At 40.1% G+C, this 24,283-nt stretch overlaps 1 pseudogene across 1 annotated transcript; it reads left to right on the forward strand.

Moving 5' to 3' along the window:
• Positions 1-695: 695 nt before the first annotated feature.
• On the forward strand, positions 696-23,779 carry LOC311054987 (histone acetyltransferase KAT7-like; annotated as a pseudogene). Its single transcript, XR_014602901.1, has 15 exons — positions 696-900; positions 5,827-5,977; positions 7,518-7,739; positions 9,178-9,459; positions 10,385-10,466; positions 11,169-11,255; positions 11,708-11,806; positions 12,875-12,985; positions 14,531-14,722; positions 15,367-15,456; positions 15,930-16,070; positions 16,156-16,249; positions 16,528-16,674; positions 18,893-18,999; positions 19,274-23,779. The product of XR_014602901.1 is annotated as a histone acetyltransferase KAT7-like (transcript).
• The last annotated feature ends 504 nt before the right edge of the window (positions 23,780-24,283 follow it).

The following is a 24,283-nucleotide window of genomic DNA, read 5'->3' on the forward strand; positions in this document are numbered from 1 at the left end:
TCATTTGAGCGCACGCAAACACACGCAAGTACTATAAGTACATTTACTCAAGTAAGTACTGTACTGATTTGATTTTGAGGTATTTTTTACTTCACTGGAGTATATCCAGTTTTCAGTACTTTTACTTCTACTCCATTATATCTCAGAGGCAAATATTGTTCTCCACTACAATTATATGAAAACTTTATTTAGTAGTTACTTTGCAGATTTTGATTATTATTACAAAACTTCAACTTCAGCCCTATTTACATTTCGGCATTTTGAAACTATCAGATCTACAAGCTCACTCACAATGCGTCGCGATGCGACGGCATTGTGAGCCTGTAAATCAAAAGATTTTTATACAATTTAGACATTTGAAAACTTGTGAAATGGGACATTCTGCATAATGAGTAGGCCTATTTTTACTTTTGGTACTTTAAGTACATTTTGTTACAAATACCTTTGTACTTTTACTCAAGTAAATTTTGAATTCAGGACTTGTACTTGTAACAGAGTATATCTACATTGCAATACTTGCGATACTTTTACTTAAGTAAAACATGTGAATACGTTTTCCACCACTGTAGACCTCAGTCTATGTTCCAGACCCGGGGCCGGAACGGTACCGTTTTCACCATCAGACTGTAGTTTTCACACGGACATATTTTGCAACAGGACCTTAAGATCGACTGCGCATGCGCTGTACACACAGGGAAGTGCGGAGGGAGAATTTGTTGCGCTTTTTATTTTTTTAATGTTTTTACAGCTGAGTTGACTAAAGGAGACAACTGTGTTTTCTTTTGGGCTGTTATTATTAATTAAACATAGGCAGCATTCAGTTGTCCCTACAGCACTGGAACAGTGTTCTACCTAAAGGCGAAGCACTCACTGCACAAGTTAAACATGCCCAGGAGGAAGGTAAGCTAAATGTGTTGCAGGAGGAGGACAGACATTAATGCACATCAACAGCATAACGTCATGGCTAATGTTAGCAGGCGCTAAGCAGAGAGCACAGCTTGTGTGGAAACTTGTAGCTAAGTGCATTATTATTATGGGTTTATTATTGTTTGTCATTAAATGTTTCGATGAATTGAATACACTGGACCCCAATGGAAACAAACCATATAAGTGCTTTCTCGGGTTTAATAATTTTAGCATCCTCTTGTAAAGAACTGTACTTTCTGTGCTTTTTTTGTGCAAACTGTTAATAAAGTATTAAATCAATCAATCAATCAATCCGAGCAAAACTAAATACTAGTATTTGGTATGATTAATGGCTTGCTGTTGAGTTGTGATTATCCTATAAATGTACACACTCACACATTATTTAATTGTTGTTTCGTTAATGTGGGTTTCGAATGAGTTATTTGGTGTTTTAGTAACGTTTCGTGGGGGTGCAAACAATGCGAAAGGTGAGGAAAATATTTGTGGAAATAATGGTGAATATGGAGCTGGATGCTCTGGCTTTAGATTGTCAGTTGGAAACGGGAACAATCTGTTCTTTGGGGCGGGGTTAGGGTCCGTACCATAACAACCAGTGTTGCCAGATTTTGTGAGAGAAATAAGCAACCAGGTCTATGAAACAAGCCCAAAAGAAGCCACGCTTGATTGATTGAATACGTTATTTAGAAGGTTGCAGAGAAAAAGCACAGGAAGTACAGTTTACAATACAAGGTCAACTAAAATGGATCGCTCATGAAAGCCGCAATGGCTTGTTTCAAATGTACTCAATTCATGGAGAATCTTGAATCTTGGCTATTTGAAAATAGCGGATCTGTGAGCTTGAAGATTGCTAATTTCAAAAACTCAAAAATGTGGAATATTTGGAAGAATTCTGAAGCATTCAACAACAACAACAACAACACAAATGCTCCCTGACTGGCATAAAACATTTTCATGAAAATATTTGAGAGACACAGACACACACTGGTTTAAATAACTAACTTTTTTTTGGAAGCAAGTCTAAATAAGCAAGTACACTTAAGAATCAAGCCAAAAAGAACCTCAACCACCAATAATTACAAGCAACTTTACAGAAAAAGAACCCCAGAGTCGCTTATAATAAGCTGACATGGCAACACTGATAACAACGCTGTGATTGGATAAGTCCGGGACACGCTCTTCAGCCATTGGCTGAACAGTCACTCGTCACGCCCCGTCTCCGATGTGACTGGTCGTATGTTAATTAGGGTCCTCCGTTCTTGTTATTGTTGTGAAGTTGTCAAATACGTTTCTCTCAAATCTCAAATGTGCAGTTGTGGAAAAAGTACTCACATTTTTTACTGAAGTAAAAGTATCAATACTGCAATGTAGAAAATTAAATACTATAATACAAGTAAAAGTCAGGAATTCGAAATTTACTTGAGTAAAACTACAAAAGGACTGGTATCAAAATGTGCTTAAAGGGATAGTTCACCCAAAAAATGACTTATTTTCTATCAATTACACACCTCATGAAGCCTTGAATTCATGGCGATTTTTTGTTGTCGCATCCCTAAGCCAATACTTTTAAGACTGGCGGAAAGATGCTAATGTGTCTGGTAGGAGAGTTGACACTTTGAGTCTCCTACCGTAGCCGCCGCTGGTCATCAAATTATTGGCTTATTAGGAATGCAACAGAAACGAAAAAATATCCATGAATTCAAGTCTCCATGGGGTGACTAATCGATAGGGAAAAAAAGTCATTTTGGGGGTGAACTATCCCTTTAAAGTACCACAAAAAAAGTACTCATTATTCAGAATGTCCCATTTCACAAGTTTTCAAATGTATAAAATGTATACAAATATTTTGAAAATAGCAGATCTACAAGCTCACAATGCGTCGCGTTCTCTTAAGTGCATTAGTTCTTGGTATTAAAGGCGGAGTAAAGTGACCACCCATAGCCTGTCTTGTGGCATAGCCATAGCCACCCATGTGTAGTATTGGTGGGTTGTATCTGTAGCAACAAATGTGCAGGTTTACCAGTATGACAGATGTTAAACAGAAATGTCACAACAGGCTACGAGCCAACTTTTGATACACTCTCATCCAAGACAGTGCAGCATGCATCCACTCAACAGTCAACACTACTCCCCCCAGAGCAGCGTAGAGCAAGGCGTGCTCCCCTGTTCTGAGTGAGCTGAAGTTTGTCCAAATCCTTTTTTGAAGCACTGGACCAAATTGTTGGGCAATAATCAAGACTGGACAAAATCTTGTAATACAAGTTTAACTTTTTTTTTTTTTACCCACCATTTTGTTAATTTGCATCGACCAAGATAGTGTTTCATCAATAATCACACCCAACAACTTGGCCTCTTTAACCTGTTCAATAACACACAGCACCTTGCAAAACAAGACTTAGTTCAGGATTAGATCTCAGCATATATCTAGAACCCAGCATAATACTCTTTGTTTTTAAAACATTCAGCTTTAGGCTATTTTCACTAACCCAGTTAGAAACCAGCATTAACTGGTCTTGCAACAACGTATTAACAGAAACAGAATGTTCACTTGAGGCATACATTGTAGTGCCATCTGCATATATTTCCATACATGCACTGCTTAGTACATAGACAGCAATGGACATAGACAACTTCCCTGGGGGACGCCACATTGAGGGGTCACAATCTCTGACAATGTACCATTAAACACGACACATTAATGCCTGTTGTGTTGACCAAATAAATCAATAGCACTTTCTTTAAAATGATATGCTGATAACTTCCTGACCAGCAACTCATGATCTATTATATCGATTGCTGCGCTAAAGTCCAAAAGCACCGCACCCACCATTGACTTGTCAATATGTTTAAGCCAGTTGTCAGTAAGCGCTGTGAGTGCTGTGCTTGTGGAATAGCCAACCTTATATGCATGCCGACACTCAGAGTTAATGCTGTGTTCTTCAAAGTAACATTGAATTTGTTTACTTTGTATATAACTTTCTCCATCAATTTACTTAGCACCGGTAGAATACTCACAGGCCTACTATTTGGACCAGTGAATGGTTCCCTACTGCTTTTTGGCAGTGGAGTAACCTTTGCAAGTTTCTATAGCAGTGGATAAACACAATTTTCAAGACACAAATTAAAGATATGGTATATCGGTGCCACAATACACTTGACCGCCAACTTCAGTAACCTTAAATGATCAACTCTGCATGGCTTATTGAAAATAAAAGTTTTTTATTCCTATCCTCTTGAATTCATAATTACACTCCGTGTCCTTCATAATCTTGTTTTTTATAATTGAATCAGAAAGTCCCCACTAACTGGTAGCATCTGGTCCCGAATTGTATTTACTTTATTGATGCTACTTGGCAAAAAAGTAATTTGCTATGTCAACTGGTCTAGTGATAAACTTAACCTCTATAAATGAAGGCAGTTTGCCCATTTTATCCCCACCCACAGCTTCATTAAATATTTTCCACAGTTTTTATGTCATATTGACATTCCTCAAATTTACATTGATAGTGGCGTTTCTTCTTCTGTCTATTCATTTTAGTAATTTTGTTCCGAAGGGCCTGATTGATAGTGGCGTTTCTTCTTCTGTCTATTCATTTTGGTAATTTTGTTCCGAAGGGCCTGACACTTACCAGGTATAAGGATAAGGATAATTCATTTTAACAGGTTGTTCATGAAAGTCCTTGCGGTCTTGTTTCCAATGAGAACCTGTGAGCAATTAGGGGTTAAGAGTCTTGCTCAGGGACAAATTTCATTTCATCGACACATATGCTGACCTGGCCCGGAATCGAACCTGGGGCAACCAGGGCTTCTGGCTCCCTAGGCGGGCTCACTAACCACTCAGCTATGGCCGCCCCTGTATCAGGGCCAGCCAGATGCAATCGCATATGCTTAAGTAAATCTCTCTTTTATATATATTTTTTATGATAACTCATCAAGCCAGGGGGCTTTGATCTTCCTAACAGTACGCTTTTTCATTGGGGTGTGTTCATCACACATATTTGAAAATAAGGTTGTAAATATTATTAATTATTATTACAATTCAGATTTTTCAAATCTTTAACAAAATGATCCTCAGAAATGCCTTATACATTCTTTTATGAATGATCTTAGGCCCACTTTTGGGGGGCCTAAGAAATAACAGATCTACAAGCTCACAATGCAACGCATTGTGAGCTTGTAGATCAGCTATTTTCAAATGGCCGAAATGTATATAGGGCTGAAGTGGTTAGTGTGTTTTGTAATAATCAAAATCTACAAAGTAATTAAAGTTGTCAAATAGTTATAGTGGAGTAAAAGTACAATATTTGCCTCTGAAATGTAGTGGAGTAGAAGTAAAATAACTGAAAATTGGACATAGTCAAGTAAAGTAAAAAATCACTCAAAATTGTACTTAAGTACTGTATTTGAGTAAATGTACTTAGTTACTTTCCACCACTGTTACCACGGCTACAGTAATATACATTTTTGTGGGCGTTGTAAATATCTGGGATACCATTTTAAGGCTTCCCTTTAAGTAACATCAATGCGTGTATAATTACATGTCAAAATTCATTATACTGTTGGCTAGTAAAGATGATTTCAGTGCACTGAATAGGGAACTGCCACAACACTACACGCTGGTTTATTCTATTGACAGCTGCTTGTTTATTGATGAAGTAGCTTAACAGGGTTGTCAAAAGCTGGTGGAATAGGGGATGGTCGTTCCCCCCACGCACCCCACCTCCCAATATGGGATCTTTGTTGAATTATCCAGTGGTAATAATAGAATTAAGACACATTTTTGGGAAGAAAACAAAAACAAAGGACAAATTACCGGAAAATGTATTAAACAAAGCTTAATTGATCAACACTTGAGCTTGGTTCATTCTTTATCTGATTTCTTTTATCTGGTTGTGCTGCCAGAGGACCGCAGGTAGCAGCTCAGAAGGGACGGAAGACTCAGATTTCTCAGCTGACCAGGAGCCAGTTGAGGGTTCAGAGACTAACCAGGCACACAGACGGAGAAACACGCGGCTCACCCGAGCTTCGCTGCGACTTAGTCAAAGCTCACAAGGTACCTATCACTGTTATTGGTCCATTTGGTTACATTTGTAGTGCACTCTCTAACTTACAAATGGAATTAACTCTGAGGATTTTACTGTGTATGTTTTATTTAGCTTGCATTTTGTACTTCTAGATTTTCCTACTACTCTGCTGTGTAATTATACACCAATTTATTTGGATTTTACTTTTAGTTATTTCTTTCTCCACTTATTCTGTAGTGAACTCAAACTTTCTTTTGATCCTACCTTGCACATTCTTTTGCTAGCTCATTTGCTAAACACTATTAACACCTATTAATCAGTTATGCAATTAATAATAGCTTAATAACAACTTTAACACAGATAGCTTGTAATGTAGCCTAAGTCTACAATTTGATATAGTGATTTACAAACATCCGGAGAGTAATACACCTCCACAGCAAGGGGGTTTAAACCTGACTTTAAAGCAGAAGCCATTGTATACAGGCAGGCATGCAGCATGAATGAACAGAGGCAACCTTACCATCCCCCACGTGACCTCTTTAGGCTCTGGCTGTCAGAGGAGATTTACAACAGTCGAGTGACACAGTTTCCTTTTCCTTTTGTTATTGAACGAAGCTGGCTTGTTCTGGTCTAAAGTGGGATTATAAGCAGTGGTACACACACACACACACACACACACACACACACACACACACACACACACACACACACACACACACACACACACACACACACACACACACACACACACACACACACACACACACACACACACACACACACACACACACACACACACACACAAACATCTAGTTTAGTGGTCCTTTTCCTCTACAATGTCTTCATAACTCCTGGCGTAGCTTGCAAAACGGAGCATGTGCTGTCTCTGCTTTGAATGGCTAACGTCAGCAATGTCTGGAAACCTATTGGGTTAAGCTAACTCTTTGTTTTGCGTTTGTGCAATCCTACAAGCAACCCAGGAAGGAAAATATCACTCTATGGTGATGAATTCTGTGAAAATCAACAGGCATTGTAGATTAGACATTAGACAAACTTAACCAGCCTCAGCCAACATAAAGTAGCACTGGGCTGGTGGCTGCTGTCATTTTTCCAACCTTCCCTGCTGCTGTTGACTGACGTACAACAAACTGATCATATCAATTTTACCTACAGAACAATAATTTAGAAACATTATCAATACATCTCAGAACTCAGTGATTTGATGCTCTTTCAAGCACTCTTATAGCGTTTTACATTTTAAGGACATGCTGTCTGCCAGTTTACACAATTTATGATATGAATCAATACTTCTAGGATCAGGTTACCTTTATAAAGTTCAGCCTTGGAAACATCTGATTTGATGTTATCCACAATATTCTGGTGATTAGTAGTTTCCTTTCCTACCTATGTTGAATACACTTATTGTAAGTCGCTTTGGATAAAAGTGTCTGCTTAATGAATGTAATGTCATCTCTATCTATCTCTCTCTCTCTCTCTCTCTCTCTCTACACACACTCAAACACATAATGTGTGCTAATTATAATATGTGGGTTTAATCCATCTCCCTAGATACCTGCAGCCCAGTGCAGGAGAACAGCTCACCAGTGACATTAGGTCCAGAGGAAGGAGTGAACTCGGCACCAGAAGCAACAGCAGCAGCTACTGCAGCAGCATCAGTGTTCTCCTCGGGCCGCAGGGTCACACGCAGCCAGCAGGGGGCATCAAACACCACACCCAAGAAATACCCTCTCAGACAGAGCAGGTCATCTGGATCTGACACAGAGAATAATGGTGAGAAGGGATAGAGAAATGGAGGGAGTAGGGGACAAAAAAAGAGGAGAGACGGAAACGGAGGAAGACTATTTTACATAATATAAAGAGCATAATAGAGCAGGAAGATTGATGAAAAGGGTATGTGGACGTATTGTCCCGTTAGGGTGTTTTTGAATAGATTTTTTTTTGTGGAAGAGAGGTGGAGAAAGAAGACCGGGACGATAGCTCCAAGCTCAGTTGATAGGAAATTAAAGATATAATTGGGGTAAGGCAGATAGAGGAGTGGATAAGGTCCATGGCGATCACCAGAGCTTGCTTACGTCACTTCTTTTGACCATTACCTCCTCGCCCTGTCTACAGTGCTACTGTGCTGCTCATGTTATTAGGTCTATCTATTATCCCCTCGCGTCCAGAGCAAGATCAAGACTAATGGGTCTACAATCCATCCTGGTTGGACCTGTGTGCTGTTCTACCTCCACGCCTGGAGAATCATGTTCCTTTATTTGCCGACATCCTAAACATAGTATCTATTAAATGTCAGGACATTTGGGGGACCCGAGAGTGTTAAAGGCTTCAGATTGTCCAGTATACATATTTATTTCCTTACTGTGGAACTGAATGTTAGCAATAATGCCTGAGACAGTGGGCTTTGCTGTGATAAATAATGGATACAGCGGTGATGCAATAAGTGTTAGACACTGCTGACTGGGTACAGTTAGTAGTGCAGAATTACCCATAATCACTGTAAAGAACGTCCTCAAAGGTTTTATGACATAAAACCACAAAAAAAGAAAACAGTCTTCAAAGGATGTGTACTTACAGAACATCTTTCTTCAAAGTACAAACATTGCAAATAGCTCCCTGGTTACTCAAGTCTCCACATATAGTACAGCCATGTTTTACAGGAATTACTACCAGTATGTTGGGACACATTTTTTACTCTGTTGAAACTACCTGTTACCATGATTTGAGATAATAGTGTTGCCAAGCGGCAGTAGTTTCTTCAAAATTGGAAAAATATATATGTTTTTTTTTTGTTTAAATCTTGTCAGATGACAAGCAGTTATTGTCTTATTTTCTTTATATTTTAGACTGTTGTCCCCATTAGAAATTATTGTTGCTGTTGTGAGTATGGCTAATGTTCTGCATTAGCCATACAGAACAGATCATGGTATAAACCATGATGCGTATATGTTCTCTTATTCTCAGTATCTTTCAGAACCTGCCTGTTTAGAATACCACGATCTATGGTCTAGTAGTGCAACAACAGCCAGTGTTAATTTAGCAGCAGACAGTGGTCATTGCATAGATTTAAGGCAACACGTGCCGGCGCTATGGTTCATTCTATACGTGTTTTTGTCATTAGCTGAATCAGTGCCTATAAGGACTAGCATGGAAACACTACATTGATTAACAGTATGAACATTCGTCCCTCCCTTCCTTATTGGCTTGTCAGATTTGAAACAAGGGGCGGAGCAGGACGAGACCCCGCCCCGCACGCCAACGGGCAACGCTCCGTCCTCGGAGTCCGACATCGAGGTGTCCAGCCCTAGCAACGATCTCGCCTCTCCCAGCAACGACAACGTCGTTTCCCAAGAGGAAGACGAGCGGTTGGCCAAGGAGCTGTCCCTCAAAGAGGCCGCCGCCCACGACCTCTCCCACCGGCCCAAACGGCGCCGCTTCCATGAAAGCTACAACTTCAACATGAAGTGTCCCACGCCCGGATGCAACTCCCTGGGTAAGGATGCAAACGCACAAATCATCGCTGTCGGGCAGAAACCTTGTATGTCCATATTTATGCCTACTTCGTCAATGACAGTGTTTTGCAATAGTATAGAAAACATCTGATCTACAATCTCACAATGCGTCACGACGTGGTTGTGAGATTGTAAATCTGTCTGTGTATTACATTTTTTTAACCAATGACATATATTAACACGTGCTTGTGACTAAATAATAACTACATTGGATCCATTCCAATTGGATCCATGAAAGGGGGGGCATTTGCTAGGTGTGAAATGGTGTCATTTCACACCTGGGTGGCAATTCAATGGTGGAAATTCAGTGGAGACAAAGAGGCAAATCAGGCACGACAATGGGGGGAAAAAAGACTACAGGGAAAGATCAGGGAAGTGTGAAGAGGTCGGGTCGGGTGTCACGTCTGTACATGTAAACAACGCTCTGAATGAAACACAGTGGTTAACGGTGAATTACTACGCAGATGTTGTGGTTGGTGGGCTGTGCACCCTTGGCCTTAAAGCACATAGTCATGTTTCCACCACTTTCTCTTCAGTAATCTCTGCATCTCTATCTCTTCCTGTCTTTTTCTCTCTCTCTCTCTCTCTCTCTCTCTCTCTCTCTCTCTCTCTCTCTCTCTCTCTCTCTCTCTCTCTCTCTCTCTCTCTCTCTCTCTCTCTCTCTCTCTCTCTCTCTCTCTCTCTCTCTCTCTCTCTCTCTCTCTCTCTCTCTCTCTCTCTCTCTCTCTCTCTCTCTCTCTCTCTCTCTCTCTCTCTCTCTCTCTCTCTCTCTCTCTCTCCTCTCTCTCTCTCTCTCTCTTCTCTCTCTCTCTCTCTCTCTCTCTCTCTCTCTCTCTCTCTCTCTCTCTCTCTCTCTCTCATCATCATCATCATCATCTTTGTTTTCATTTCTTCCCTCACTCTCAGGTCATCTAACAGGGAGACATGAGAGACATTTCTCCATATCTGGCTGTCCTCTCTACACAACCTGTCTGTAGATGAATGCAAGGTAACCCCCCCCCACACATACACGCACGCACGCGCACACACACTCGCACAAAATGCAATGGCAATGTTAAGTGACTGACATCAAGTACTATTGATGCTTAACAGTTACAGCCTCCCTGAGGCATACCATGACAACTTGCAACTTGAAGACACAAAGAAGACACAAATATAGTTCCCGCACTCTGCCCATAAGCTATTCTTAAAACAACAGACGCTTTGAAATAATACAACAACAGAAGACACCAAAATAGTTCCTGCACTCTGCCCATGAGCTATTCTTAAAACTATCTGTTATCATGCTTAGAATTATCCATTGAAAACAATGGGCAGAGCCTACCAAAGCTGCATATTAGCTTGGTAGCTCTCCGTTGGTTTAAATGGCCAATGCAACTGTTGTGAAGAATAGTTACTACATACGAAAATGAGCTCTTAACTGCAGACATAATGAAACGAGAGAGACAAACGTTGACGCACCCAAAAAGAATCAGGCAAGTTAATTATGATGTTGACATACAGTAATGCCAACGACATTTCTCTACGTTAAATGAATACTGTGAGGGGTAAAAAGCAAACGCATTTAAATTAAAAACGTCTAAATGTCACAGTGGCAACAGTGGCCAGGTAGGTGTTTATGCCGGGGGGGGGGAAATGTGGTGTGACTTGGAGGTGTGGCGTGCAGTGAAACGTGTCTGTGTTTGGACAGGGCAAGGCATCATCGCGAGAGAAACAGGTGGAAGAGCGGACGCTGTCTCACCGCCAGGACGAGAACAGACACGCCACACGGAACCAGGTAATGCACACATTCAGTATATGCACACAAAAACAGACGTGAAGAGCACACTTGTGTGAACAAATATGCTATACACCTGCCACTGCATGAGTACACAAATAGATGCATTACAGAGTACTACAGACATACACAGAAACCTAAATCTATAAATAAACATGGCTCCTTGTTGACAGAAAAATGCATCCACATACCCACACACACAAATAACCGAGCATGCACCCCGCTTACACAGAATCTTAAACGCGATGCGACATATGTACCGACACATGCACTGAGAGTAACGCAGATTAGGGTTCACTTGTTAGATCTACCTAAAGTAGATCTAAAGGAGAAAAAGAGACAGAAGCAGTTAGAGGGATTGTTTAAGAGGAAGCACAATGTAATATTGTGCTTCCATATTGTGCAGAATTTTCTGACGAGTGACCTTGAACTTGCTCGCATGCATGTGTCAGGCCCCTACAGAGCGTCAGCTGCGCTACAAGGAGAAGGTGACAGAGCTGAGGAGGAAGAGAAACACTGGTCTGAACAAAGAGCAGAAGGAATCATACATGGTGAGTGGAAGGAGAGAGGGAACATATATGCTGCTCAGATGTACCTTGTGCAATAATTACTATATCATGTGACCCAGAGGCTCCAGTAGCTGCAGGGTTCATTCCAACCCAACACTTTCCTTGTTGGGTTGGAATGAAACCTTGCACCTGCACTGGATAACCGAGTGTCCACAAACACGATTGGCTGTGTTCAAGGGAGGGAAGCCGAACGGGAAGGGCAATCTTTGTCGTTGTGCTAGTGAGTACTATGGACTGAGGCAGCACCTGTCAACGGGGGGTTGTTGGGTGGGAGGAGTAGGACGGAGGTCCTCCCAGGGGAGGCTCCTCACTCCTCACAGGTGAGTTAGTAGGGTACAACAGCAGTGGCAGAACACCATGTATGGGGAGGGTTCATTGGCATAACGACCAAAATGGGAGTAAAACATTACCTACTCTAAATAACAAATAATAGAAAAAACACAGCAGCTAACTTTTACTGTTGGTTTTCTATCCTGCCAGAAGTCAACTGTTCACCTGGCCCCCGGGCATAGTAAAATCCTGAGTGTCAGGATTTTACAGTGTGTCATTCTAGCAATCACCGGGATGCCAGATGCTTGATATGAGGGATCATGTATTTTTGTTGGACAACCTGGAATTTACTACCGCCGCAGGAACCTGTAGTTACACTACAGGTTCCAAATGAAGTTTTGCAATTCTTTTGGATACATCTAGAAAATAAGCACTTTAATAAAGGAGGCTTATTATATTAACATGTTTCGGTCAAAAAGAAAATCAACACACATTTTGCGGAAAATAATATATGTTTATTGAGTTTATTAGGATCCCCATAACAGCTGCTAATCTTCCTGGGGTCCACACAGACATAATATTATGTGTAAAAAGCACATAATGGGCCACAGTACGGATCATAGAACATGTGTGATTTAGTTTACTTAATCGGCAATGAGTTGCAAAAGTTAAATAAAAAAGCATCAATTATCAACTCACTCAAACACATCTCCTCCATCCCCTCCACCGTTTCGTTCTCTCACATCCTGTGTGTTGTGTCATTCTGCACCTGTCCACCAGGAGCACCGTCAGAGCCACGGAACGAGCCGGGAGCCTCTTCTTGAGAACATCACCAGTGATTATGACCTGGAGCTGTTCAGGAAAGCCCAGGCACGTGCCTCGGACGACCTTGTAAGAGAGAAAACTCATCTCCATCCTCATCCTTCCCTCGTTCTCTTCTTTTACCCCTTCCTCGATTCCTCTCTCTCTTTGTTCTCTGCCCGTTGCTCCTGTTCTTTTTCTTCTTTCTGCCCTACTTCCCCCTTCTTCTCTTCTGCATTTACATACATTTTAGGCATTTGTCTGCTCTGGTCAGCAGCGACGTATGATGAGTGAACAGGTAGGGGCTGTGGTGTCTTGCTCAAGGACACATCGGCAGGACACTTCTTTCAGCCATTTAGGATTTAAAACTATAAGCATCTTTTTTTCTTCAGTTCTTCAGAAGTATAGTTCATTTTTCTCTGCAGTATTCACTCATCTGTTGTTCCAACTGTTTATTTGTATGTCCCTCATAGAAATGTCCATCCTTCATCTAGTGTCATGCCAGTTCTGTATATTTTAACAAAGTGTTTTTGTTTAGTTCGTTTTTTGCTTCTGATGGGGCTCTGTGTAGTTATTCTGATTGGCTACAGTGAGGGTGTACCTTTTTATTGATATTTTACTAGGCTTGTCTTTGTGGGTGGTTTTACCAGTGGTATAAGGTGTGTAAGTTTCCACCAGTGTAATTTTCTCCACAACTTCCCTGCCATCATTTAAAAAAAATGACATTACTATTTTCTCTCACGCTGACATTTATATGCAACACCATGCGTGACCAATGACACTGTGAAAAGGTTATCCTTAAACAATAATATTTCTATCATACGGAAGTTGAGCAGGGGTTTTGGTTATACGCTGCTAAAATAACCATTTGCAGCGTTTTTGTACTGTGCGGTTCTGTGAAAAACATGAACGGGAAAAAAGTATTACGTCCACAAGCCTCTGCTGCTCCCTGTCTAGTGAGTGTAATACACCCATTGTTTAACAGAAGCAAATTGAAAACGGATATGCTCTGCATGCGTGCATGTAGTGTCCAACGGCCATAATGACAAAACTCTGTGTTACGGGTGTTGATGGAAAAAGTTGCACCGTTGTGAACATTTTCCTATTGTGATGAGCCGTAATCCAAATTTACAGTATACTTGAAAATCTTGAAAATGTGTTATTTATTGGTAAATGATACCATCGTGTAAGTATAAATTAGGATAGCGTTTGTACCTCCGGTGAGGTTCTACCTCCGGTAAGGTTTTACCTCTGCTGAAGTTCTACCTTCACTGTGGTACTACCTTCACTCTGGGTTTTCCGCCGCGGATGCCCTACCGGTGTACTGGGTCTTATGGACCTTTTTGTTTTCTCATCATCGCGTTCTCTCCTTTTCCTCTCCTCCCTCTCTTACCCTCTTCAATCCCATTTTCTTCTTTAACCCCTCATCCTGTCATTCTCCTTTCCTCTCCCTTGTAATTGTTCACCCCCCATTCCTCCTTCACTCCTCTCCTATTACACCTCATCCCTCCTCTTTCATCTCATCTGTCCTACATGTACCTGTACCAACTCCTCTTGTCCTCCCACCTCCCCACCCCTTCTCTCTCCTGCTTTGCTTCTCCTTCATTGCTCCTACTCCTACCACCACTCTTACAGGATAAGCTTCGTCTGACAGGCCAGGTGGCGGAGGGCAGCAACATGATCAAGACCATCGTGTTTGGACGCTATGAGCTGGACACATGGTATCACTCCCCGTACCCAGAGGAGTACGCCCGCCTGGGGAGGCTCTACATGTGCGAGTTCTGTCTCAAGTACATGAAGAGCCAAACCATTCTGCGCAGACACATGGTGAGACGGCCTTTTAATGTGTGCCATCATATTGTCTGTTTTTTGTTTTTACATACTCAGCTGTTACCTTTAGTTTCAGTTCTGAAATTGAGCTATGTTCTATTGAGTTTGATTTCAAGTACACAGGCAGCTTCCACTTGTAATACATATGAATGAACTGCATCAAACTGGCCAGGTTATAGAGTTTTCCAGAGTCAAGTAAGAGAGAAACAAGAAAGGATCACATGTGACTCTATCTACGTTACCACACAGACGACATGTAGAGAGCCGTTAATGTCATCATTAAGTTGGATATGTTTATAACTGCTAAAATACAGATGTTGTTGTATGCATGCCTTGATGCCTAATTTATGCTCCGTTGTACAACGGCATTGCAGACAGAAAACAAATAAGCAGACACTCACGTCCATGATGCGTTGTGAGCTTATAGATCAGCTATTAGGTTGATCAGCTTATAGATCGGCTATTTGTCGTGTGTGACACTGACGTACGACCAAGTACAAATTGAGCTTAAGCCTCCTCTCTGACGATCTCAATTGAGAAAACTACAGACAGTGATTAGCCGTCTCCCATTCATAGACTGCAAAGCAAGATGGTAGAGCCCACATTGATCTGCTCTCACACTCTGTTCATCTTCCCTCAAGGCCAAGTGTGTGTGGAAACACCCTCCAGGAGATGAGATCTACCGAAAGAGTAACATCTCTGTCTTTGAAGTGGATGGCAAGAAGAACAAGGTGAGAGAGTACCACTGAGAGTACCGTAATGAATACAACACAGTAAAATACTGCAGAGGCCTTCTGATTCAATTGGTCTGAAAATAGAATAAATATGCGAAAATATCAATAGGTTTTTGATGTAAAAAAGCGTAGTATTAAGTCCGTACAGCGCAAAATGCCTTACAGTGCCCTTTCAGAAATGTCAGAATTTACCCAGCATGGCTAATGAATAAAGCAGGGTCACATGGTCAAGGAGGAACTTTATCAGTAGATTCTGTTCGATGTTAAGCAGAAGGATAGATTATTTTAGATTATGTAGATTATGCATAATCCCAGTTCCTTTATGGTCATGACGCTCTATTTCAGCCCTTACTGTAGCTGAGTTGACTGATCACGTGGATGTTAAGGGACGGCAGTGTCCACATAACTGATCGTTAAGGGTTACAGTGCTTAGTGGGGAAGGCTCTATGATACCCTATGTTTGTCCATAGATCTATTGTCAGAACCTGTGCCTGTTGGCCAAACTCTTCCTGGACCACAAGACCCTGTATTATGATGTGGAACCTTTCCTATTCTATGTCATGACTGAGGCTGACAACACTGGATGCCACCTGGTCGGCTACTTCTCCAAGGTAGAAACGCATACTTTATCGTGTGGATATAAATGAGGGGTAAGAGTGGCTGTTAAAGGTAACTTGATATGTGTGTGTTCTGCAGGAGAAGAATTCATTCCTCAACTACAATGTTTCCTGTATCCTCACCATGCCACAGTACATGAGACAGGGCTACGGCAAGATGCTCATAGATTTCAGTAAGTAGAAGCACTGGTATTTTAAGGTGTTTGTATGAGTCTCTCTGGATTATTTGGCATCCTTGGTGCGTGTTCACCAATTTTGCTTAGATGTTTACATTTTTAGATCATCTTGATCTAAAAGATGATCTGGGTCTAAATCCAATCTCTCCTACTAGGTGAAGAAAATGGAAGAAAGAATATGAATAACTAAATTAAAATACAATAAATTAACGACTGAATGATTCTTTTTATAACCCAACTCAAAACCCTATTGCCTATGTGCTCTGTCCTGCCAGGTTACTTGCTGTCCAAGGTGGAGGAGAAGGTGGGCTCGCCTGAAAGACCCCTATCTGATTTGGGCCTCATCAGCTACCGTAGTTACTGGAAGGAAGTGCTTCTGCGTTACCTCAACATGTTCCAGGGCAAAGAGATCTCCATCAAAGGTCTGTCAATAGATACACTTTGGTTGTCGTCAGGTGGTGTGTCTGGCTGTGTGCCATCTTTTCTCTGTCGTCAGTTGTGGTTGCTAGATAGGGAAGAGCCAAGATGGGTGATGCAAGTTCAATTTAAATGGTTGGAGGAATGTAAGTTTGTTGTGTTTGTATTTATGTTTGGTTCTGGATGTGTGTATTTTGGATTGTATTTATACTTGTGTGGGTGTGTCTGCCTGAGGCTAGTGAAGGTAGTAGCTCTCTAGCCACAGTTCTTTTCTTTCATCATTGCAATTCCTTTATTCTTCCTGTCTCTGTCGCCATCTCTATGCCGACTCGAAAGAAAATCACACGTGATCTCTCTTGAACATCTACTCAGTCTCTTTCTCTCCTTCTCTCTAGTTTCTCCTCTTTAATTTAGGCGTTCCTTTACTTTGTAGCCTATCTCCCTGCAAGCCACAACTCTCACAGACACTCTGTGTCTTGTTTTGAAATAGTTGGGTCTTGAATTATATTTGTTGAGGTCTTAAATAAAAAGCATTGAATCTGACCTTAGAAATGGTGCAAGAACCCTGATATTGAATGAGAGACAGAAAAAATAGCCTGAAAGAAGCAGAGAGAGAGAGAGAGAGAGAGAGAATGCCATGTGGTATAGGTTGTACAGTAAGTTGAATTGCAATCAACGACATCACAGACATGGCAGGATCTGAAACTCGATTATTTTAGCTTTGATTCAATCGATTCCTTTACAAAATATATATATATTTAAAATATTGTATATATCAATGAATCAAGGTGGAAAAATTATAATACATTTTTTTATCATTATTGGCTAAATCGAAATGATTAGTCTAATCTCTAATACCTCTTCAGCCCTATTTTATACTTCATCATACAGTGTCTTGCAAATGGTGTCTTGCTATTTTCACTTTTTTTTACAAAATTTGAAAGACTAAATTAAATTAAAATATTTCCCCCCAGAATCGATAATTTTAGTATTGAAAAATATAACAAAAGGCAGGACATAGAAAAGGGCAACACTGAAAATATAAAATGTATTCCCCTATCCTCTATATCCTGATTAGTGGCTACGCAATGGTGGCATAACCAAAGTAAATCTGTGAATGTAGAGTGGGTCCTTTGTTTAAGATCAATGGAAGGGAAATGAAAGATTATACATTTTGATTGACTAATTGTGGCTCTTGCTGCCATAATCACCCCCCCCCCTCCACACACACACCAACTGTTTCCAGAGTTTTCACACTGTTCATAGAACACTAGCATCACAGTTATTATGCTAATGTCCTCATACTGAAGACAGTAATGCGTATGCATATGTTCTACACAAATTCTAGATCATTTAAAAAATGTAATTATTATAGTAGCTAGAATCTAATTATCTCTCAACCACATGCTGGAGACACAGAGATTTGCAAAAGACAGCCTTCTAAACGAGTTGCAACTCTACTAATCTGATTCTATGCCATCATCATCAGACCCAGAGAGATTTAGAAGGACACAACACACTACTCAGCGGGTGCAGCCAGAAACCTTAAGTTGTAAAGTTCACACTGCAGAATACTGTTCCAACTTGACCTACACATTGTACCACGTTCTACCTGTAGAGGCTAGGCAAAGAAAATACATTGTATTTAGTTGTGATCCTAACACCATACACCATAGATATAAAAGTTGAGACTTCTGTGTTTACTGCCATTTACTTTGACACTTATTGTATTGCTATGGATATATAGCATAACCAATGCATTGCAGTTGCGCAGAAATTTCATATTTTTCCCCCCATAAATTAATGCCCTATTTTCTACTTTGTCGTATGACAGTGTCGCGTAAAAGTAGCGATAATAGCCAGTCTACAAGCTAAAAGTCGTTTTTTTATTTTATTTTTAAAGTCGTTATCTTCCAATCAACCAATTAAAAGTATTAACAAGAACTTGTGACTAAATAATGACTACATTGGATCCATTGGAACACAGTTTTTTTTACAGAGGAATTACAGCCTTAATTCTTCTCCATAATTGTGTAATATAAAAATGTAAGCACAGCATTGGAGTCAATGGAAATGTCCATTCTATACCGTCAATATTGTCTAGTCAGAGAACACGTGAACATTCTACAACCCTCTGACAACATTCAAATCGTTTTTCCGCAGTTCCAGTTCCATCAGCCTGATTTCCTGGCTCTCATGTTCTTGTTGCTCGTCTTTCCTCAGAGATCAGCCAGGAGACGGCAGTGAACCCAGTGGACATTGTCAGCACACTGCAGTCCCTACAGATGCTCAAATACTGGAAGGGAAAGCACCTGGTCTTAAAGAGACAGGTAGGAAAGGCGGGAACACCATACTTTTAACTAGAGCCGGACCGAAGCCAGATTTCTTTGTGTCTGATGCCGATCCAGATTTTGGACAGTCCTAGACCGCCGATTACCAATGTTTTGACCGATATTTTGTCAAAAAGTTCAGTTATTTAACCAATTTGTGTCCAATTCAAAGACACAAGCTCACAACGTGTGAAGTTGCGACTCGTTGTGAGCTTGTAGATCGGCAATTGTTTTGATTCTGGACAGAAATGTAAGTAAGTCTTTACTTCTCCAGGACCTCATCGACGACTGGAAAGCCAAGGAGACCAAGCGTGGCAAGAGCAAGACCATCGACCCTGCAGCATTGAAATGGACGCCGCCTAAAGGAACGTAGGGTCGTCCTCTTACAGCCCGACACAAAAAACACACACACTTGTGCGCACAGTTTGATCCCAACTCACTCCACCCACAGCTCGCACTTCTTTCCAACAAGGTGCCCTGGGTTCAACGCTCACTGTCTAGATCTGATGAGCTTATCTACAACCAATGACTACTGCTTTAGCTCAACCACATATATGTACAATAACTTTGTTCTTTGGTGATTATTAGACAGATAATTGAGAAGTGTTTTAATATGCATACATACAGTATGACTGGAATATCAGACTGATCCATGTATTTAATAAGTAAAATTGCTGTTGGGCAGAAACCTTGTATCTCCATATTTAAACTAGTTGTGTTTTTTAAAAGTAATGCCCTACTTCAGGGTACATGAGTGTCGCGCAAAAATAGCAGATCTACAAGCTCACACATTGTGAGCTTTTGCTATTTTTTCATTTAATTTTGAACATGAAAATGAAAATGGTTAAGTCCGGCATTGGGTTGTATGCATTTTTAACCAATGAAAAGTATTAACAAGAGTTTGTGACTAAATCATAATTATATTGGATTCATTGGAACACAGATTCTTAGACATGCAAGGTTTCCACCCGACAGCAACGATATGTAAAATCTGAATATACTAGATAGTTCAATGTGGGATGTCTTCCCAGTACAGATGGGATAGTTTATTTTGTAGAGTATAGATCCAGAGAGCATCATTACAAGGAGAGGTCAAAGAAGTGAAGTCATGTTACCCAACACAAATGTAACTGTGTTATGACACGTCTGATGTCTGACTAGTATTTGATAAACCTGTTTCAATGTGGCTTATCCAGTTGCTAATATGGTTTTAAACTAGGGATGCACCATATTGACATTTTGACCGATATCTGATTATTTGCATGGTCAAATTGACCAATACCAATACATATATTGCATTACAAGTTTCCAATTGGGGTTACCTTACACTCATTATACAGTAACTGTGATTCTGGGTGCAGATGCAGGATTCTAACAAACTTACTGATGCAAATATTAGTTCAAACGTTCTTCTCCATAAATAATGATTGTATCAGCCTGCAGCCTTCATCATCACAAAAGCCCTTTTCAGCTTTACATTCAAACATAATTATAAAATCAAAACCGATATATTTTTTTGATATTGATTCGATACCAATATACGGCAGATATATCGGTGCATCCCTATTTTAAACCATCACATTTAAATGAACAGACAAAACATGTCTAGTATTATTCTTATTTTTTCTATGTGATGTCAGATTTCCTACATCAGGGCCCATTCACTCCTGCGATTCCACTCCCATGTACATTAGAACACAACTCTTGACTTCTCCATCTCAGTTTACCCTTCAATGATGCACGTAGAACCACCAATGTGGTCGGAGCCTCTCATTTCTTATCATAATGAGCCAAACTAATTTAACATAGCAGCACACCCTATTCTAAGACACTTTATTAAGGCAGAGCAGCACCAGACTGCAGCCCGTAATCCAATCTCTGACAGCTGACGTCGAAAAACCTGCTCACTTCATTCTGTTGTCAAAATGCAGGTGGACAGGGAGTGTTACTGTTGACTCACAGCCGTGTGTTTTGACACACACTGAGCAGCTGGCTATGATTAAACTGTACACTGTAAACCCTCACCCAAATGGCCCATTAAGGGTACATGTTTACACTCTCAGTTTGCTGTGTAAAAGGACACATAATACATGGTTATTGTGTAGGGTCAGACGTCATGGTCATGCATAGTCCTTGTGGTGGACACAATATGGGTATTGCAGAAGGGCAGACAAAACCATAGTCCTCTGGTACATGCATGCATACAGTACATAAATACAGTACATACAGATGGGTGGGGACAGAAGAAGTTGGTGACACACTTTATAAAAACATCCGGCTGCGACGTTTGTGGCTCTTAGTCCAGAACTGAGGGAAGCATCCCACAAAATGATGTTCTAATATATTTTAAAATTGTTTAGTATTGATGGTTTGTCTGAACCCAGAGCAAATAACAGTTCAGCTTTTCTCTTTTGTGACACACATATTATATTAACAGTGTTAACCTAGTTCAGTCAGTCAGACATTCATTCATTCATTCAGTTTAGCCTGTCAGGAGACAGGAAGCTACAGCTGCCACTGGCCATATTTGGTGAGTGTTTCCCCCCTCCCCCCCACCGGTTTTGATTTACTGTCTGTTGTTATTTGCACTGTCTGTCCTGTTCTGAGTTTTGTTAGTGTGACGATATTTTGTTTTGTTATTTTAGACGTGTACAATCAATACCTTGTTTGCAAAGCTTTTAAAGGAAAGCATACCCTTATTTTCCTTTTTTTTTCTTGACTGACTTTTTTCTTGATTGAAAGAGGTGGCCAAACAATCACAAGATTATTTTCTTAGGGGAGAATCATAATTGCCATTTATTTGGGTTTTTCATGGTGGTTTTGTTTCTAATAATATTTTATCCTGTTTTTCTACCTCTGTTGTTTTACCACTGTTTTTTTGTTTTGTTTTTGTTTTGTATTTTAAGCTAGAATGCCCATGTTTAAGCTTGTTTTGATTTGTTTTGTTTTTAAATCATTTTGTGTCAAAAGTGTGAAAATACGTACTGTAGTTACATTCAGATACAGAAAAACTGCTTTTTAGAAGATGTCTTTCTTAAATAAGTTATTTATATTCCTATATGGTACTGAACTGGTTAGGACATAAGAGAGATTGTATTAGACATGTCTGCTCTCTAGGACTGGCTTCCTATGTGAATCTAAAACAAATAATCATAACATTTTAGGACTAAACATCATTCGAAGAGACTCCTTTCTAAAACGTAACAGATGCGAGAAAGTCCAAGACAGTCGAACAGCAGACAGCAATTTAAAGTTATACGATGTACCACAATTCTACCACTTCGTTGTTTTCATTATGACCTGTAGTGCTACTGGCATTAAGGGTCATATCACAGGGGGTAAAAAAAAGAAGTATAAACTTCTATTATTTCAAAGAATGTTTCGATCCTTTCTGGATGTTCTTCAGGTTGACCTGAAGAAGCTTAAGATAGAGACTTCAAGTAATGCATTTGTCCATCTGTGCAGTCACCAATGAAGAAACAAGAGTTTAGTTGATGCCTACTTGTCTTTTTTATACTGCATATCTTTAGTGGCACATTTTTGGTAGACTGAAGAGGTCTGAGAAATATATAATTCCTCATATTTAATTTGCTCACAGCTTCCTGGTAGATTTTTGCCCTTCATTCCTAACTTCTTCATAGTCGGAAACGACATTGCCTTCAAATATCAGAACGTTGAGAATGTATGCTGAATGTTTCTTTTCTGTACATTTACATACTTCACATGTGTTTTCATTGTTATGTGGTTTAGTTTGTGTGAGTTTATTAACATTGTTTTCGTTCTAATTAAGTGGTCATTTCATCCATCTGTAAATGTGAATTTGTCTGAAGTTGGGTAAAAAAACCTGTGGGAATTATAATACTGTCACGTCACTGAAATGTTCATTTAAAATCGAACAAATAGTTCACAGGTGATACATTTTTCTTAATTGCATTATTTTATTTTGTTTTAAAGAGTATCAATTTCCCATAAGAGTTTACTACAGTTAGTGTAAACACTTGCAGTATGTTTACTTGGAGTGCACGGAGTACTGCTGCCATTTAATAAGTGCTTTTTGCAAGGAGTGGGTCAAAGCATCGGCTTACTGCAGAGATTTATCTAATATGTATGTCAATCAAAATTCCTCCTTTAACGTTTCTCTTCTGGGAAGAGAATACAAAGCGTTTCATTCCAAAGCAAATCAAAACCTGACTAACATTTTAAATGTTGAAAATATATAGACCCAAAGGTATTAGTTGTCTCATTCTATCTTTACTAAAAACAAAACAATAGAATTTTGTGCCGCTCTTGCATAACTTGTAAACTCCATAACTGTTAAGAAAATACATATGTATGTGGACCGCTTTCACAGATCCATTTCATTTCTTGTCTTTTTTTCTTCCTTTTGGCTTCTACTTTGATACAACATGCTATTTGTCTTTTACAATCTTTCAATGCTCCAGTGGCAGCTATAGATTCACGGCTCTGATTCCAGGTCAGCCTTGAGCAGGTGTTCCAGAATGCCCTTCCCATGTCCGCTTCACACTCCAGAATAGGATTGACAGTATTCTAGAATAACAGGCATTCCGTTGTGTTGAGCTACGAGTTAACTTTTGTAGAGTACTTGTAGTACTGCTATGCTTCTTATCGTACCTATACTGCGCACAGCGAGCACCAGCTAACCAAGAGTAGTGCAATATTGACTATTGAATATGTAGCTCAGTTGTGCACCTGCTTTTGTATTCGCTTCCCCACTTATATTTCTTCCTCTTCCTTCAATAAATGCAAACAATGAAGCAAACCTGCTTCTTTTTGCTTGTTTGTGTGTTTGTTTACTCTAGCAACAGCAGGTGGCTCACATTATTTTATCAACAAGAGTCCATTGTGTGCAGGTATGCATCGTTTCTACACACATTTTGTATGAAGAAAAGGTCAAACGCATTACCAATGTCTTAAAAAAAGGTCATGTCCCTTCGCCTACATCACACAGTCCTCCAGCCTGGCAGTGAATGGGCTCAATGGTCCCACCTTCTGAAAGAAGCTAACGTTACAAAATCCTTTTGTGGTGATTTTAATGGGGTCCTGGTGGTCTAAATTAGAGGCATTTTTGCCACCTTGGATTCAGGCTCCTGTCACATCACGTCCTGTCCACGTACATTGTGTCAGCCAGGAAATCTATTCATAAAATAAAATCTGGGACAAAGCTAATGGGAACAGCAATTATTTATAGTCCTTCAGCTGAAGGTCTCACCCAGTGTGACTTTGAGTAATAATAATAATAATACACTTTATTTGTATAGCACCT

This window comes from Gymnoscopelus microlampas (assembly GCF_963454915.1).
Source record: "Gymnoscopelus microlampas genome assembly, chromosome: 11".
Taxonomy (NCBI): Eukaryota; Metazoa; Chordata; class Actinopteri; order Myctophiformes; family Myctophidae; genus Gymnoscopelus; species Gymnoscopelus microlampas.